The 17,746-nt window shown below is 37.2% G+C and overlaps 1 non-coding gene across 1 annotated transcript; it reads right to left on the bottom strand.

Moving 5' to 3' along the window:
• Positions 1-5,925: 5,925 nt before the first annotated feature.
• On the bottom strand, positions 5,926-6,032 carry LOC129400388 (U6 spliceosomal RNA). Its single transcript, XR_008627631.1, has one exon. It is a non-coding gene; the product is annotated as a U6 spliceosomal RNA (small nuclear RNA).
• Between the last annotated feature and the right edge of the window lie 11,714 nt (positions 6,033-17,746).

The raw sequence follows: 17,746 nt of genomic DNA on the forward strand, positions 1-17,746 counted from the left end.
AGATGATTTGACTATATTTATAAAATGACAGGGGAGAATAATGTAAGAAAAACAGGTGGGGTTAGATTACTTTAAGGATTGCTACAGGGAAAAGGGAAAAGATTTGGAAGTAGGATGTATATTCATTTGGAATATATGCCTTTAAAAGTATTGAAATCTTCATTTAATGGCATTAGTTTTGCTGTAAAAGTAATCTAAGTTGTTATAGTTTTGAGGCCACTCCTGTAGTTGTTAGGGATTTATTCCAGGTTCTGCTCTCAGGGATCACTCCTAGCAGTTGTCAGGGGACAATATAGAGTATCAGGGCTTGAACCAGGTCAGCTGTCTGCATAAGCACCTCACCTAATGTTGTAACATTTAAATGAATACCCAATTATTCAACATCAAAGATATAATATTTAATATTATCAAGTAGCCAAGCTGCTACTTATAAGAGAAGCCAGATGGAGATAATATAGATTTATAAAATGCTAGGCATTTCAACCATAAATTCTTCTTAGGTCCTCATTCAGATTTTAGCACCCAATGTCAGAGAGTTATCTGATTTCCTTGATCATAGTAAAACAGGAAGCATCACCGTGTTAAGTTGTGAAAGGGATTTTTTTTCCTGAAAGGCACATTATTGTGACCAGTGTAAGAGATACCTGATAGCCTGAAATAAAGGAAAGAAACTGTAAAGTAAAAACTAAAGACACTTAAGATGAAATAGATGTTAGTGATATTATCATTTAGTAGAGGGGGGTTCCTTCATGACAGTCTAGTTCTTGGGGTTGTTGTTGGCTTACAACATAACCAAAGGAGCTTGTTTCTTTTCAGCTATGTCACCTGAATGTCTAAATAGTTGGACCATTATTTGTAAAGTTACCTGCTGTTTGCTTTCATTATTTTTGCTACACACATTTTATTTGTGTTTAAATGTTTTAGGCAACCTAAGAACAAATGTACAAGTAAAGATGCAGTAAAAATGAATTGCTTGATATCCATAACTTCATGTATGTCAAGCGCAGCAGTCAAAACTCATGTATTTAACTTTTTTAGGGTTTTTTTTTCTTTTTTTTCTTTTTTTTTTTTTTGCTTTTGTGATTTTTTTTTGATACTTGCCTAACATGCATGTGCTGTAAAAATAGTTAACAGGGAAATAACTTGAGATGATGGCCAGCTTTGTTTAATGTCTTATGAAATTTTCATGAACAATCCTAGCATAATTGTTAAGAACACGTGTATTAAGTTCATGTAAGTGGAATAAAAGTTTTATGAATGGACTTTTCATTACATTCATAATCATCATCAAAAATATATAGAAAAATACCTGTAAAATAATCCCGAGGCTATCTTCATGTCAAAGAACTTACTTCTTTGACATGAAGTCAAAATAAGTGGGTTTTCCTATCCTAAGCAACTTTGACACTTGAAGCATTTATCTCAGTTATTTGTAAAATTGTCTTGAACTCTGTTTGCCACATAGAGGTGGCTTTATCTTTTGTTACTTAGATTGAAGTATCTTCTCAGCCACATACTAGGGACTGACTAAATCAATAGATACAATTCAGTATCTGATATTGTTCATGTAAACCCCCAGTTTCTTTGGTTATAAATAAATGCAGGAAACTTTAAATCATGTACATTATGAGTATAAGGATGTGACAAGAGAGCAAGGGAGGGGTTACTTAGTGGAAATAAAGATGAAACATTGATTCACATCCTAGGGACCAGAGAGTTGGTAGAGTTTATAAGGCAACCCATATGGTCCCCCAATCCCACCAGGAGTGGTAACTAAGCACAGCCAGGTGGGCCCTGCTAGGACTCAAAAGTAAGCGACCTTGATTTCAGTTACTATCTGCTCTATTCAAAGCTTTATATCTATTGGCTTAGCTTTGAAGCTTACATTGTAAGTTTGCAAACTTTATTTTATTTTATGTTCATGATAATCTTATATGAGTAGCATTTAACTTTTCCATTTCACAACTTGGAAATGAGCTACTTTATCTAAGACTTAAATAAGTTGTCTACATTTAGCCAGCACCTTAAGAGAAATAAACTTGAAATTAAGACTTAACAACACCCAAGTTAAGTGTTAATTCTTTATGTAAACTCCTCAGAGACTGTGACTGATGTCTGACAACAGGTTGATAATGATTTTGGAAAGGGGTGGCCTCGGCAATATAAGACTCTGTTGCTGCCATAGAGAGTGCAAGCAGCATTCAACTATATAGAATCAGATGTGAAGCATAATAATTCATATAAAATGGATTTAAAACTTAATTTGACCAATTGCTTTAAATACATTTATAACACTATTAAAATGTGAAAAAAAGTTTTGATTAATTGAAAAATAAAACCTATGTTTAAGAATTCTTAAATTGTTGATTAAGCAATATTCAACTCTTGACAAATAATGACTTAATTTTAGGATACATTCAGTCAAGTACCTGAATCTGATCTCAATCCATACTCTTGTTCTTATTTGATCACTCTAGGGTCCTACACTGCGACTTATCTCCGCCCAGATCAGATCTGGAGCTGCTGTGCGCGAAACGGACCTCTGCTCCTAAAGACTATAATCCGAGAGGTCTTCTAACCCATTTTGACACCCAGAGCGGCTTCTTACAGAAATGCATCTAGACTGTGAACTGAGCCAAAATATCAGAAATACAAAACCATGCAGCCGCTATCATGGCCATGCGAGCTCATAGAGTCTTCATTCTCAGCAATAAAAAGAAATTATTAAATGATGCTTTTTCAGCAGGCATGATTGTTGGGGGAAAATTCCAGACAATAATAGCGAGTTCTCCATTGAAATATTGAATGTATTCAAAGTATAGAGAAAATAAAGTGAAGATCATTAGCTACTTAGGTGGAGGGTGGATGGTAGGGGGTTATATTGGGATTCTTGGTGGTGGAACATGTGCACTAGTGAAGGGATGGGGGTTTAATCATTGTATGACTGCGACTTAGACCTGACAGCTTTGTATATTTTTTTCAAGGTGATTCAATAAAATAAAAATTAAAAAAAAACAGAACCTTTTGTTTAATGAAAAATTATTTTACAAGCTTTTACTTTTACAAGTTTTTACTTTTACAAGTTTTTCAAGATAAATCTTTCTCAGTAAGAAAGAGAGGAAATAAATATGTATGGACCCTAAATAAAGGAATATATACTTTATTGTACAACTTTTATGTGATCTCTTTCTTCAGCCCTAAAAAACAGCCATTTGAAGAAGGCACCCATTACTCTTTTTGTGATAATTATGTGTTAGGTTAGAATCAGGATGGAAACTTCCCAAAATATGTTTGATTGGCCTAGGATATTGTTTTAAATTTTTGGGGGGGTTTTGGGTCACACCTGACGATGCTCAGGGCTGACTCCTGGCTCTACACTCAGGAATCACTTCTGGCAGTGCTCGGGGGACCATATGGGATGCTGGGAATCGAACCCAGGTCGGCTGCATGCAAGGCAAACATCCTACCCGCTGTATTATTGTTCCAGCCCCATGTTTTAAATTTTTTTTAAATTTATTTATTTTTAATTAGAGAATCACCATGAGGGTACAGTTACAGATTTATACACTTTTGTGCTTATACTTCCCTCATACAAAGTTCGGGAACCCATCCCTTCACCAGTGCCCATTCTCCACCACCCGTAAACCCAGCGTCCCTCCCACCCTCCCCAATCCCATCTCCACCCTACCCCACCCTGCCACTGTAGCAGGGCATTCCCTTCTGTTCTCTCTCTCTATTTAGCTTCTATGGCCCGCAATAAAGGTGTTGAGTGGCCACTGTGCTCAGTCTCTAGCCCTCATTCAGCCCACAACTCCCTTCCCCCGCATGGCCTTCGACTACATTATAGTTGGTGATCGCTTCTCTGAGTTGCCCTTCCCCCAGAACGTGAGGCCAGCCTCGAAGCCATGGAGTCAACCTCCTGGTACTTATTTCTACAGTTCTTGGGTGTTAGTCTCCCACTCTGTTATTCTATATACCATAGATGAGTGCAATCTTTCTATGTCTGTCTCTCTCTTTCTGACTCATTTCACTCAGCATGAAACTTTTCATGCCCATCCACTTACCTACAAAATTCTTGACCTCCTTTTTTCTAACAGCTGCATAGTATTCCATCGTATAGATGTACCAAAGTTTCCTCAACCAATCATCCGTTCTGGGGCATTCGGGTTTTTTCCAGATTCTGGCTATTGTAAACAGTGCTGCGATGAAAATACATGTGCAGATGTCATTTCGATTATACTTTTTTGCCTCTCTGGGATATATTCCCAGCAGTGGTATTGCTGGGTCAAATGGGAGTTCAATATCTAATTTTTTGAGAATCGTCCAAATTGTTTTCCAGAAGGGCTGAACCAGTCGGCATTCCCACCAGCAGTGAAGAAGGGTCCCTTTCTCCCCACATCCTCTCCAACAGGGGTTGCTTTTGTTCTTTTGGATGTGTGCTAGTCTCTGTGGTGTGAGGTGGTATCTCATGGTTGTTTTGATCTGCATCTCTCTGATTATTAGTGATGTAGAGCACTTTTTCATGTGCCTTTTGGCCATTCATATTTCTTCCTTGGTAAAGTTTCTTTTCATTTCTTCGCCCCATTTTTTGATGGGGTTGGATGTTTTCTTCTTGTAGAGTTCAACCAGTGCTTTATATACCATTGATATCAACCCCTTATCTGATGGTTATTGTGTAAATATCCTTTCCCATTCTGTGGATAGTCTTTGTATTCTGGTCACTGTATCTTTTGCGGTGCAGAAGCTTTTTAGTTTAATGTAGTCCCATTTGTTGATCTCTGTTTTTACTAGATTGCTTAGTTCCTTGTCACCTTTGAAGATACCGTTATCTTCAATATCATGGAGGGTTTTGCCGACCTTGTCTTCAATGTACCTTATGGTTTGTGGTCTAATGTTGAGGTCTTTAATCCATATTGATCTGACTTTTGTGCATGGTGTCAGGTCAAGGTCTAAACCCATTTTTTTGCATGTGGTTGTCCAGTTGTGCCAGTACCATTTGTTAAAGAGGCTTTCCTTGCTCCATTTCACATCTCTTGCTCCCTTATCAAAGATTAGATGATCATACATTTGGGGTTGTGTGTAGGGATATTCCACCCTGTTCCATTGGTCTACAGCTCTGCCTTTGTTCCAGTACCATGCTGTTTTAATTGTTACTGCTTTGTAGTAAAGTTTGAGGTTGGGGAGGGTGATGCCTCCCATTGTCTTTTTCCCAAGAATTGTTTTAGCTATCCTTGGACGTTTGTTATTCCATATGAATTTTAGGATTGCTTGATCCATTTCTTTGAAGAATGTCATGGGTATCCTTATAGGGATCGCGTTGAATCTGTATAATGCTTTAGGGAGTATTGCCATTTTGACAACATTGATTCTCCCTATCCACGAGCAGGGTATATGTTTCCATTTCCTCATGTCCTCTTTGATTTCATGGAGTAGCGTTTTGTAGTTTTCTTTGTAAAGGTCTTTTACTTCCTTGGTTAAGCTGATTCCGAGGTACTTGATTTTCTGGGGCACGATTGTGAATGGGATTGCTTTTTTCATGTCCCTTTCCTCTGCCTCATTGTTTGCATATATGAAGGCCATGGATTTTTGGGTATTGATTTTGTAGCCTGCAACTTTACTGTATAAGTCTATTGTTTCTAAGAGTTTCTTAGTAGAGGCTTTAGGCTTCTCTAGATATAGTATCATGTCGTCTGCAAATAGTGAGAGTTTGATTTTTTCCTTTCCTATCTGGATGCCCTTAATCTCTTTTCCTTGTCTAATAGCTATCACAAGTACTTCCAGTACTATATTGAAGAGGAGTGGTGAGAGTGGGCATCCTTGTCTTGTGCCTGATCTCAGAGGAAAGGCCCTTAGTTTTTCCCCGTTGAGGATAATGCTTGCCGTAGGCTTGTGTTAGATGGCCTCGACTATCTTGAGGAAAGTTCTAAAAATATGGAACGCTTCATGAATTTGCGTGTCATCCTTGCACAGGGGCCATGCTAATCTTCTCTGTATCGTTCCAATTTTAGTATATGTGCTGCCAAAGCGAGCACTGTTTTAAATTTTTTGAGTCAATTTTTAGCTTAAGAAAATTAGAAGCTCTACTAACCCCAAACCATTCTCCAGAAAAGCAACAAGTGACAGTAGTCAAGCAGATCCTGTTTTTCAGACATCCTAAGACTGATTTAACTACAAGACAGGTTGGGCAGAACTAGGCTTGGAATACTAACTGGGAGGAGAAGTTGAGATATTTGAGCCTTTAGGGAGATTCTCCTGTTTAGTGGGGGTAGGCAAGAATTCACACCTTCAATGCTGAATGTTAATAGTTACTTGATAGTCTAGTAATAGTAATACCTCCTACCTTTCTATTGGTATTTGAGTGGAGACTACTGAAATAATAAGCATGGACTTCCTCTGGATAAAGGAGAATTTAAGAGAGGATGAATTTGAAAACTTTAACAAAGCAAATAGAATTGAAGGTAGAGCTAGCTTTCCAGATAGCATGGCCTGCTTGTTCAAAGAGCGCAAATCTAGAGGGAGCTACACTTAAATGACTGAAAAGAAACAAGACTATGAAAACCACAAAGGACAGAACTGAAGTGGAACACACAGCCTGCGATCAAGTTAGAGTCTAATCATCATTTCAGATGAACATTTTCAGAGTTTCTGTCTTCTACTGAAAGCAAAATGAAGCCAACTGACCTTTAAATAAAGGAGCTTATTGATACAATTTTATGTTTGAAAAATACTATTTTACTATAGTAGAGAGAATTGATTGTATATAAGTAAGAATGCATGTGAGACACCAGCAAGGGGTTAAGGCAGTAATAATGGTGTAGGTTGGGGAAATAAACATGAAGTAGTAAACCAACAATGATATATAACTTTAAATTAGTGAGAATAATTTATATCAAAATGGGCATAAATGACAAGTGCTAGAAAGAGCAGTGTGAAAAAAGAACCTCTATTCACTGTTGGTGGAAATGTCATGTGATTCAACCTCTGTGGAAAATGATATGAAGATTTCTTAAAAAACATAAAAAATAGAATTTCCATGTGGCTGCCATTCCCATTTTCTTTTGTGTCTAAAACACAAAATTATCAATTAGAAAAGATACAGGCAGACCTGTTTACTAGAGAACTACTTACAATATTCAAGACCTGAAAGTAACCCAAGAGCATATAGGACCATATAGGATTCCAGGAACTGACCCTGGGGCCAACTGCATGAAAAACAAATTCCCTACCCACTGTACTGTCCCTCTAGCTGGGATTTTTTCAAGGGATAGAAGACTAAAGGCATGTTCATTGAACTGGGAACTCCCCTGATTATTTTGGGTGATAGTATGACTCAGATGATTAATTAACCTTCTACCTTTTGTCTTTTACAAGCTATGAGCTATCAAAAAAGCTGTCAAATTGCACTTAAATGCCAAAGCTGTCAAAGTGCACTTATATGACTTATTCTAAGAAGACATCTCAATAAAACTTGTGAGGTATTCTTCATAACTAAAATAAGATAAGATGTGTTTTAATCTCTCATGGCACATGTCTCAATTTTGTTATCTGCTAAGTGCGAAAAATATTTCCTGTAGCCTGAAAAAAATTAAGTCAAAGGTAATTTAGATCAAATTAATTAGGAGGAAGCAAAGGCCTCCCATCATTGGAGACTTCAAATAAATATAGCACAGAAATATATTTTTATGATTGGAAACAAATTTTTATTTTCTTATTTAGATGATCATATATTTATTGATTGAGTATTGATATTCATATTCATTATTGATGTCTGGGGGTGGTGGGGTGGTAAGAGTTGAATGCTAACACTTACCCAAAGCACATGCAAATCTTTTAGGCTGTTGAGGCTGCAATTTACAGCGAAAGTTTTAAAATCTGCTTTGTGTGGAAGGGGCTTGTTGCTTGTTTGTTTATTGTGCATCTTTATCACTTTATGCTTCCTCTTTGCCTGAAGCTACAATCAGGAATGAGGCATCACAGTTGCTATTTTCCGGTGAAGTATGCAAAAATAAACGTGAGCTAAATGCACATTTATGGGATATTTAAAAGGAAATCTCTGCAACTCTGCATCTGATTTTACTTTACTTCTTTGCTTCCCTCCCTATGTTTTTTGTCTGTAGTCTCTGTTGTAGTCCTAGCTTATCTTGATGTAACCATAAAACAATTTTGAGTGAGTCAAAAGAATCTATTAGCATACACACACACACACACACACACACACACACACACACACACACACCTCTATGCCCCTACCTGAATGCACAGATAATTCTATAGATTGTGATTCTCAAGTCATTTGATCACAACTCCATTACAAATTGTGAAAGAAAATAGGCTTTGGTTTCCCTAGAATTACATATCTCAGGATGAGATGTTTAGACCAATCACCACCGTCAATGTAACTGACCCTGAAAGGCCACCGAAACCCTGTTGATCCAGATTCTTAGAATAGTGCCTGGTATATAGTCATAAGTAAATATTTGATGAATTGATGAATAAGCTAATGATTGATGTTCTTTTAATATTCTCCTGGGCCAGATAAATCTTTCCATTTATCTTTTGCTTTTTTGAATTTCCTTTTTAGACACACTTCTGTCTAATGAAATATACTTAATAAATGCTTGATAAATTTCTTTTTATAGAGTATTTTGAAAGCTTGTACTAGAATTCCTACCAGTTAATCTTTCTATGCCTTGAGCTATCTAGAACAAGATTTATCTTCTCACATATTAATCCTTCAAAAGCTAGAAGATGATTCCTACTTTCTCAAGCACTGGTGTGGTCTCTTATTTTGCTCAATTTAGCATTCTTAATTACTAAGTATCAATAATTTCAGATGGCAGGCTGAAATTACCCCAGGTACTCATAAAATAAAATATTTTTGTAGAATTTTTAGTTTAAAAAATGGTTAGAGAATCCCAAACATGACAAGTAGCACAACTCTCACCATAGAACCTTTCCTTTCCTAGATTGCTTATTACAGGCACTGTGACCTTTCCCCAGAGACTTTGATTAGAAGCATTCATGCAATAATTCATTTATCTTCATAGATATAAACACTTTACTCAAGAAATTCATCAAGCTTCTTCCTGGATAATCAATGACCCTTAGTGGGGATTAGGAAGCTGCAAATAAACTCATAAAGCTCATTCTTATTTCTGCAGTGAAAAATTATCAAATAGTCACAAGATGATAAGAGTCACTGCACAAATAATGTTTATCAAAGGTTTGGATGCTAAAAGAAGTTCAAGACTGATTGCTTAGGAAGTGGGCAAGACATTTCAAAATGACTATTGAGTTGAGTTTTGAAAGACATGTGTTAGTGGGTCAAGAAAGAAGAAGTGGAAGGGTAAATTAAACAGAGATATAGAAGTTACATGTGAGTATGCATATTCTAGAACAATAAGTTTGGTATTGTTAGATCTAGGTGTCCTAAACCATATCCATGGTGGTTCAGAAGTAGGCAGGTTCCATAGCTCCTACTCTAATGCCACCTATATGAATCTAAACTGTCCTGGCAAGATACTTTAGGGCACATTTGAATTTGGGCATTTTAAGTATTACCCCTTGTATGAAAGCACAGCAGTTGAGAGTTCGCCTTTCACGCGACCGACCCGAGTTTGATTCCTCCGCCCCTCTCGGAGAGCCTGGCAAGTTACCGAGAGTATTGAGCCCACATGGCAGAGCCTGGCAAGCTACCCGTGCGTATTGGATATGACAAACACAGTATCAATAAGTTTCTCAATGAGAGACGTTACTGGTGCCCACTCAAACAAATCGATGAGCAACGGGATGAGAGTGACAGTGACAGTAACCCCTTGTACCATTGTGTAGGTAAGCTAACATACATGAGAAAAATAAGGACCACATCCACCTGACGTCCTTCAAAATGACATTCCATAAGGAATGGAAGCTGTTCTTTATCTATTTGTAGATTCTCAAGAGCTGATAGTCACAAATCAATGGGAAATTCTCGATGCCATTAGGCTTCTATCATGTTGATGCCTGCATAATATTTTATTTTAATTTATACTATTGATATTGAACAATAAAATAAATAATTAAATAGTTAAATACTGGCTGATATTGAACAATAAAAATTCTTTCTTTTAAAGTATGTATTGATTATGTTTAAATGAAGAAAGCATATCATCTCCTGGGCCAAAGTAATGATTCTCAGATTTTCCTCAAAGTTATTCTAATTCAGCAAATTTGGATGAATGCCCAGATTTTTCTTAAATTACATATTTTCATCTTTGTTGAAGAATAATTGACAAAATTATAATATATTTTAAAATTCTTAAGTTCAATGATTTGATACTTGTAGGCATTGTGAAATCATTCCAATAACTGAATTATTTAAAACATCCATCAAATATCAACTCTCATGTTTATTTTGTTGTTGTTGAGATCACTTAAATTCTACTCTCATAGTAAATTTTGATTTCCATGGGGACCTGTTTCATTGAGATAAAAATATGATTTATAAATTTAAATCACAATGTACTGTCAGATGAATATATTAGTATTACAGAAAATGAATAATTTAGTTAAAAGAAAAGAAGAGAAAATTCTTCCCATTGTGAGAGGGAAAGCATTCACATATTCACATGGTGAAATGAAAACTATGACATTGAATTGGATATAATAAATCTCTAGAAATTCTAAATGGGGAAATTGTTAAGTGGAGGAAAATCAATCAACAATGAATTAATGAAGTATTTTTTGAGTTAGGATAATAAAAAGGTATTTTTAAAAGATGTCAAATAAAATGAATAGCATAAAAACAGTTATGTCAACTAAAATCACTAAGCTGTGTATTAGATACTCAAACCTTCATCTTATAACTGAAAGTTTGAATCCTTTATAGCCTGTTCTATTTGCCACCTTCATTTCTTATTCCCTGAATTATAGTTTATCCATCTGATTTTAATTATGTATTTATTTATTTATTTTGTTTTGGGCAACACACCTGGTGATGGTCAGGGCTTACTCCTGGCTCTGCATTCAGCATCATTCCTGCCAGTGCTCAGGGGAACATCTGTGGTGCTAAAGATTGAACCTGAGTCAGTCTTAGACCTCTAACCATATCTTAATATTTCCACCTCTGTATTTTTTCAGTTTGCATTTGGCTTGTACACACTAAAATTATCATTGTTATTTGTTTAGGGAGCTTGTTTGTTTGGAGGTTCTAGCAGGGGAGTGCTGCTACTCCTATACCGTCAATTGAAGACCGGTCCATCACTATTCAAGGAAGGCCGTCCTCTTCAACCAAGCACGCAGCTTCGGCAGGTACGCACGTGGAGCAGTGAGGGAGAAAGGAGGCACCCGCCTAGCCAGCCAGATCAGCCAAATCAAACCTGGCGATCAATGGGGTGACAGATGTCTCAGTCAGATTGCCCAGAACTGGAGTGATAGCACAGTGGGTAGGGCGTTTGCCTTGCACACTGCGGGACCAGGTTGGATTCTGCTGTTCCTCTTGGGGAGTCCAGCAAGCTACCAAGAGTACCCCGCTGGAAAGCAGAGCTTTGCAAGCTACCCGTGGGGTATTCGATATGCCAAAAATAGTAACAATAGGTCTCACAATGGAGACGTTATTGGTGCGTGCTCGAGCAAATAGATGAATAATGGGAGGACAGTGCTACAGTGCAGTGCTATCTGTTTAAGGGAACATAGTAGTGTGTGCTAATAACTAGTCTCTATGATCATACTACTTTCAATCGCAACTCAAATTGATTTTCTGTGTTATTTGAAGCAAATTTATGAACACCTGAACATCTAAAGCAAAAATAAAAAGTAAAAGTAAAAATAAGTTTTACTTTAAAGAATTAAAATGAAAGTATAATAAAATAAAAGTACAAGTTTTTACCTCTTTACACAGAAGTAAAAATAATTTTACTATTTTTTGTTTTGGGGGCCACAACAGGCAATGCTTGGGGCTTACTATTTATTCTGCATTCAGAGATCACTCCTGGATTTGCATAGAAGACCATATGAGTGCCAGGGATTAAAGCCAGACAGGCTGCTTGCAAGGCAAACACCTTACGCACTCTGCAATCACTTGGGCCAACAATGAAACAAATTTAGATAAGACTATTAGTTCGAGCCTCTTAATGGATTCTCACTTTAGTTTTTAGTCTATTTGAATATTTCTGATTCCTTATGGGGTTTCTTTACTTTTATAATTTAAAAAATTGTTTTATTGAATTACTGTGAGATATACAGTTACAAAGTTGTTCCTGATTGGGTTACAGTCATTCAATGTTCCAAGACCCATCCATTCACCAACTTAATATTTCTCACTACCAGCGCCCCCAGTTTTCCTCCCAATCCTCCACTTCTTGTAGAACATGTTTAGAGGTAACACATGACCTCAACTTGCTTTCTTGCTTGCTTTCCTTCTGTCTGCCTTTCTTTCCTTCTTTCCTTCTTTCTTTCTTTCTTTCTTTCTTTCTTTCTTTCTTTCTTTCTTTCTTTCTTTCTTTCTTTCTTTCTTTCTTTCTTTCTTTCTTTCTTTCTTTCTTTCTTTCTTTCTTGCTTGCTTGCTTGCTTGCTTGCTTTCTTGCTTGCTTTCTTGCTTGCTTTCTTGCTTGCTTTCTTGCTTTCTTGCTTTCTTGCTTGCTTTCTTGCTTTCTTGCTTTCTTGCTTGCTTTCTTGCTTGCTTGCTTTCTCCCTCCCTCCCTCTCTCTCCTCTTTCCCTTCCTTCCTTCCTTCCTTCCTTCCTTCCTTCCTTCCTTCCTTCCTTCCTTCCTTCCTTCCTTCCTTCCTTCCTTCCTTCCTTCCTTCCTTCCTTCCTTTTTCTTCCTTTCCTTTTTCTTCCTTCCTTCCTTCCTTTCTTTCTTTCTTTCTTTCTTTCTTTCTTTCTTTCTTTCTTTCTTTCTTTCTTTCTTTCTTTCTTTCTTTCTTTCTTTCTTTCTTTCTTTCTTTCTTTCTTTCTTTCTTTCCTTCCTTCTTCTTCTTTCTTTCTTTCTTTCTTTCTTTCTTTCTTTCTTTCTTTCTTTCTTTCTTTCTTTCTTTCTTTCTTTCTTTCTTTCTTTCTTTCTTTCTTCCTTTCTTTCTTTCTTCCTTTCTTTCTTTCTTCCTTTCTTTCTTTCTTTCTTTCTTTCTTTCTTTCTTTCTTTCTTTCTTTCTTTCTTTCTTCCTTTCTTTCTTTCTTTCTTTCTTTCTTTCTTCCTTTCTTTCTTTCTTTCTTCCTTTCCATCCGAGAATGATTTTATCACTCCCTCAAATCTGAATAATAAAACTTTTCATGGCAGAGGATTCTTCATTTTGAATCCTTTCACTGTGAATCCTTCACTGTGAATTCTTCACTGTGAATAACATGCTCTTTATTCACTACTTGGAGTATATCTTTCCATTCTAATATTCTTCCTTGTAGAGTTTTATTTGAGAAATCAGACATATGTCTTATGGAGCCTCCCTTATATCTGAGTTTTTGCTTCTTTCTTAAAAAGTCTAATCCTCCAGTTTTTGCCATTTTTATTGCAATGTGTCTTTGTGCACTTGTATTTGTGTTTATTTTGTTTCCATTTTTTTATATTTCCTTCTCAGTTAGGGTATATGCTTGCTTATTATTTTTCCATCAATTCTTTTCTATCTCTCTTTCCTAAAATTCTTATGATGTTTGGTCAATTCCTCTTGATGTCAAATAAATTTCTTAAGTTCCCTTCATTAGAAACATTCTCTTTTTAACAACCTTTCCCCTTCATTAATAAATTATCTTTAATTGAACCACTGTGAGACAGAGCTTTACAAAGCTGTTCATAGTTGGATTTCAGTCATACCAGGTTCTAGCACCCATCCCTCCACCAGTGTAATTTATCAGCACCAATGTCCCCAGTTTCCCTTCCACCCTCTCAAACCCCACCACCATCCCAGCCCCAGCTTGCTCTATGGCAAGCACCTTCTCTCTCTCTCTCTCTCTCTCTCTCTCTCTCTCTCTCTCTCTCTCTCTCTCCCCCCCTCTCTCTGTCTCTCCCTCTCTCTCATTTTTGGCATTATGGTTTGCAATACAGATGCTGAAAAATTATGATGTATATCTCTTTACCTACTTTCAACACTCAGTTCTTGTCCAAAGTGATCATTTCCAACTATTGTTGTCAGACTGGATGTTCCTCTATCTTGACTACCTTCTACTCCACAAACACTTGTGCTAATTTCCAACCATTGACCAGTCCTCCTGACCCCTGTTTTCCTTGGCCTTGGATAATAGTCCCATAGTTGCACTATAGCACTGTAGCACTGTCGTCCTGTTGTTCATCGATTTTCTTGAGTGGGTACTTGTTGTTACTGTTTTTGGCATATCAAACATGCCACAGGTAGCTTGTCAGGCTCTGCCATGCAGGCAGGATACTCACAGTAGCTTGCCAGGCTCTCTGAGAGGGACAGAGGAATTGAACCCGGGTTGGCTGCCTGCAAGGCAAATGCCCTACCCATTGTGCAATCGCTCCAGTCCAGTCCCATAGTATTTTTAATATTCCACAAATGAATGCAGCCATTCTATGTCTATTCTTCTTCTGACTCATTTCACTCATCATGATAATCTACATGTCCATCCATTTATAAGCAAATTTTGTGACTTTATTTTTCCTAAGACTGTAGTATTCCATTGTGTAGGTATACCATAGTTTCTTTATCTAGTTGTATATTCTCAGGCACTAAAATTGTTTACTGATTCTCAGTACTGTGAATAATGCTACAACAAACCTAGAAGTGCAGATGGTGTTTCTGCTGTGTGTTTTTGGACCCCCATGCTATATTACTAGAAGTAGTATTGCTGGGTCAAATGAGAACTCGATTTCTAGTTTTTTGAGGAATTTCCATATTATTTTCCTACACAAGGTTGGAATAGTAGGCATTCCCACCAGAAATGAATGAGAGTCCCTTTCTCCCCACATCCACACTGGCACTAGTTTTTGTTCATTTGGATGTGTGCCAGTCTCTGTGGTTTTACAACTTTTTAAAATTGGTAATATATACCTTGTCTTTGAGGTTATTGATTTGATTTTTAACTTCTCTTATTATGCTGCTGAGTCCTACTATTGTATTTTTTTAACTCCTTCATTTTTTCCTAAATTAATTTCTTCATTTTTCCATCAGACTTTATTCAAATGTATTACTTCTCACTTCCAATGATTTTCTCAGTTTAATATATATCAAGTTGCTATGAAGTGATCATTGGGTGGTTTAGAAAGTTCTGATGTTTTAGAGACTCTTCTTGGATTTTGAGAACCTTCCTGTATCTGTTGATAAAACTGAATTACTCAGATTTTCAATACTCCTGATCCTACATGGAATTTGAGTGTGGAGATCCTAGTACCACTTGGCCAAGCAGTGATCTGGTGAATCCTTTCACAGGATTGGGTTGGTGCCTCTGACTCTGTTGATTTTTGAAATGACCTAGAGAGTGATAGGCAGAGAATTCAGACTTGTCATGGATATCTGTAAGAAATATATTTTTCAACCTTGGGAGATAAAATTTCATAACAGAAATGCCTCCAGTTGTCCAACTGGTTGTATTTAAAAGGTCTATTTGGTAGGTGGGGTTCTCATTGCTATGTGCCTATGCACTTGCTCACATTTGTCTGTGTGTACAGACCCCTTCTCAGTCCCAGGCTATCTGTGAGCAGCCTGTTCCATATGGCACGCCCATGCTCAAGGTGCCCAACCACTTCTTGGCTCAGGGAGACTTGAAGGCTACTGTGTTTTGTGTCTCTCTGATGCACACTTGGTTCAAGCATTTTCTGGGGATATGTGTCTTGATTTGTGTCTCTTCAACTTTGCTTATATGTTTCACAACCCCACCATCAGAAATAGAAAGGAGAGGTAACAGCTGCTAAGCCACCAGCACTGCTTTCCTGCCCTCAGGCTTTTATGGTGGGCTTAGGGCCAGGCAGTTCCCTGTGTGCTCCAAGTTCTCCACTGACTAGCTAGGAGCCACCTGTGTACTAGGACACCTGTGCCTTGGACTCTGTTCTGCAGTTCTATTGATGGTGCCTGTACTCGGGAAGCATTACCAGTTTCAGGCTTCTCCCTCTCTCTCTCTCTCTCTCTCTCTCTCTCTCTCTCTCTCTCTCTCTCTCTCCTCATCCTCTCCCCCTTCCTCTGCCCTGCTAGAGCTCCCGCTCCCACCGTGCTGGGTATAGAATGGTGCAGCTCCTCAACTATGCCTCCATATGCTATTATACTGTGTGCTCTGTCAGAATCTTCTGTAGATGGTCACCCGTCTTTTTGATTAACCATCTGTGTGAGGCACGCCATCGACTGATCTAATAAAATCGCTGATTTATTTGAATCTACGGAGACATCATTGTGCTTCGTTTTCAGCCATGTTGCCCCACCCCTTCTGTGTCTAGTTTTTCCAGTACTAGAAATAAACATGATATAGTATTTTTATATACATCTGGAATATCTATTTACTTAAAATGCAATTCTAAAATTGGAAATACATTAGTTGTAGTTGTTTTGTATAATTTATTGATTTTGATATATACTGTCATATTGTCCTCAAAAAAATTAGACAAATTTAGGAATCAGAGAGGTAGTGGTAGTTATGATGTGTCTCAGGTATGACTTCCTGTAATTGATCCTGCACCAAAAGCCTAAGATTTAAAGCATAAGATTATGCATATTCTCAACAAAACTGTATGATAGTTCTGTTTATCTCATGCATTCATTGATACTAGCTTTAGTTTAAAAAATATTTGCAAATCATAAGTTAAAAAAATAAACATTTGGTGTATTTATTTTCTTCTCTTTGATAAATAAAAAGATATATTTTATACTTATTCAACATCATCATCATCATCATCCTGTTGATCGCCAAATTTCTCGAGCGGTCTCAGTAACATCTCCATTTGTCCTAGCCCTGAGATTTTAGAAGCCTCTCTTTACTCGTCCTTCCCACTGGTGCTGCATTGGAGGCTCTTTTAGGATCAAGGGAATGAGACCCAGCATTGTTACTGGTTTTGGCATATGAAAACACCACTGGTAGTTTGCAAGGCTCTCCTATGTGGGCAGGAAACTCTCAGTAACTAGCCAGGTTCTCCCAGAGGGAGAACTAGACTATAAGATGTTGAGCAGCCGAGAAGCACTTCTGGGAGCTTGGTTTTAAGTCTCTGAGTGTGGGCCGTGGGGGAAGTCCCTGGGTGTGACCGCCTAGCTACTGGAAACTGGGAAATCTGGGCAGAAGAGGCCCAGTCCCAATCTGAGCAGGCTTGGAGGTCTCAGCCCCGGGTCCCACACACCTGGGTTCCTCTGCCAGCACCATCATGCATACTTACTAGTATTAAAAATCATAGACTCTGAAAAATAAAAGTAGTTATGATCATGGATCTTGATCTAAGAAGTCTGAGTTAAAATCCTGACTTCAAACTTAATTGGTTAAATTACATTCAAAAAATTCTCTCTGGGTCTCGATTAATACATCTTAAATCAGAGTTAACATCCCCCAAAGCATTATTTGTGATAACTAATCATATGTATCTGACAATATCTGAAAAATAGCCTATAATATGTAACTGATATTATTTATATTTTCACTGCTATTTAGCAATGCTTCTTGATTTGTCATTTTCTCTGGGTATCATTTTTATCTTAAAGGTTTGTAAAATATCATTTTTATTTGCTTGTATTTTATGTTAATTACATGTAATCTAGAAAATGTCAAAAATATAGAGCATGTTGAAATGATCTATTCCATCAAAGTTTAGACAAATTCGTTTATAACACCAAATGAATATATTCTTAA

This window comes from Sorex araneus, chromosome X (assembly GCF_027595985.1).
Source record: "Sorex araneus isolate mSorAra2 chromosome X, mSorAra2.pri, whole genome shotgun sequence".
Classification (NCBI taxonomy): domain Eukaryota; kingdom Metazoa; phylum Chordata; class Mammalia; order Eulipotyphla; family Soricidae; genus Sorex; species Sorex araneus.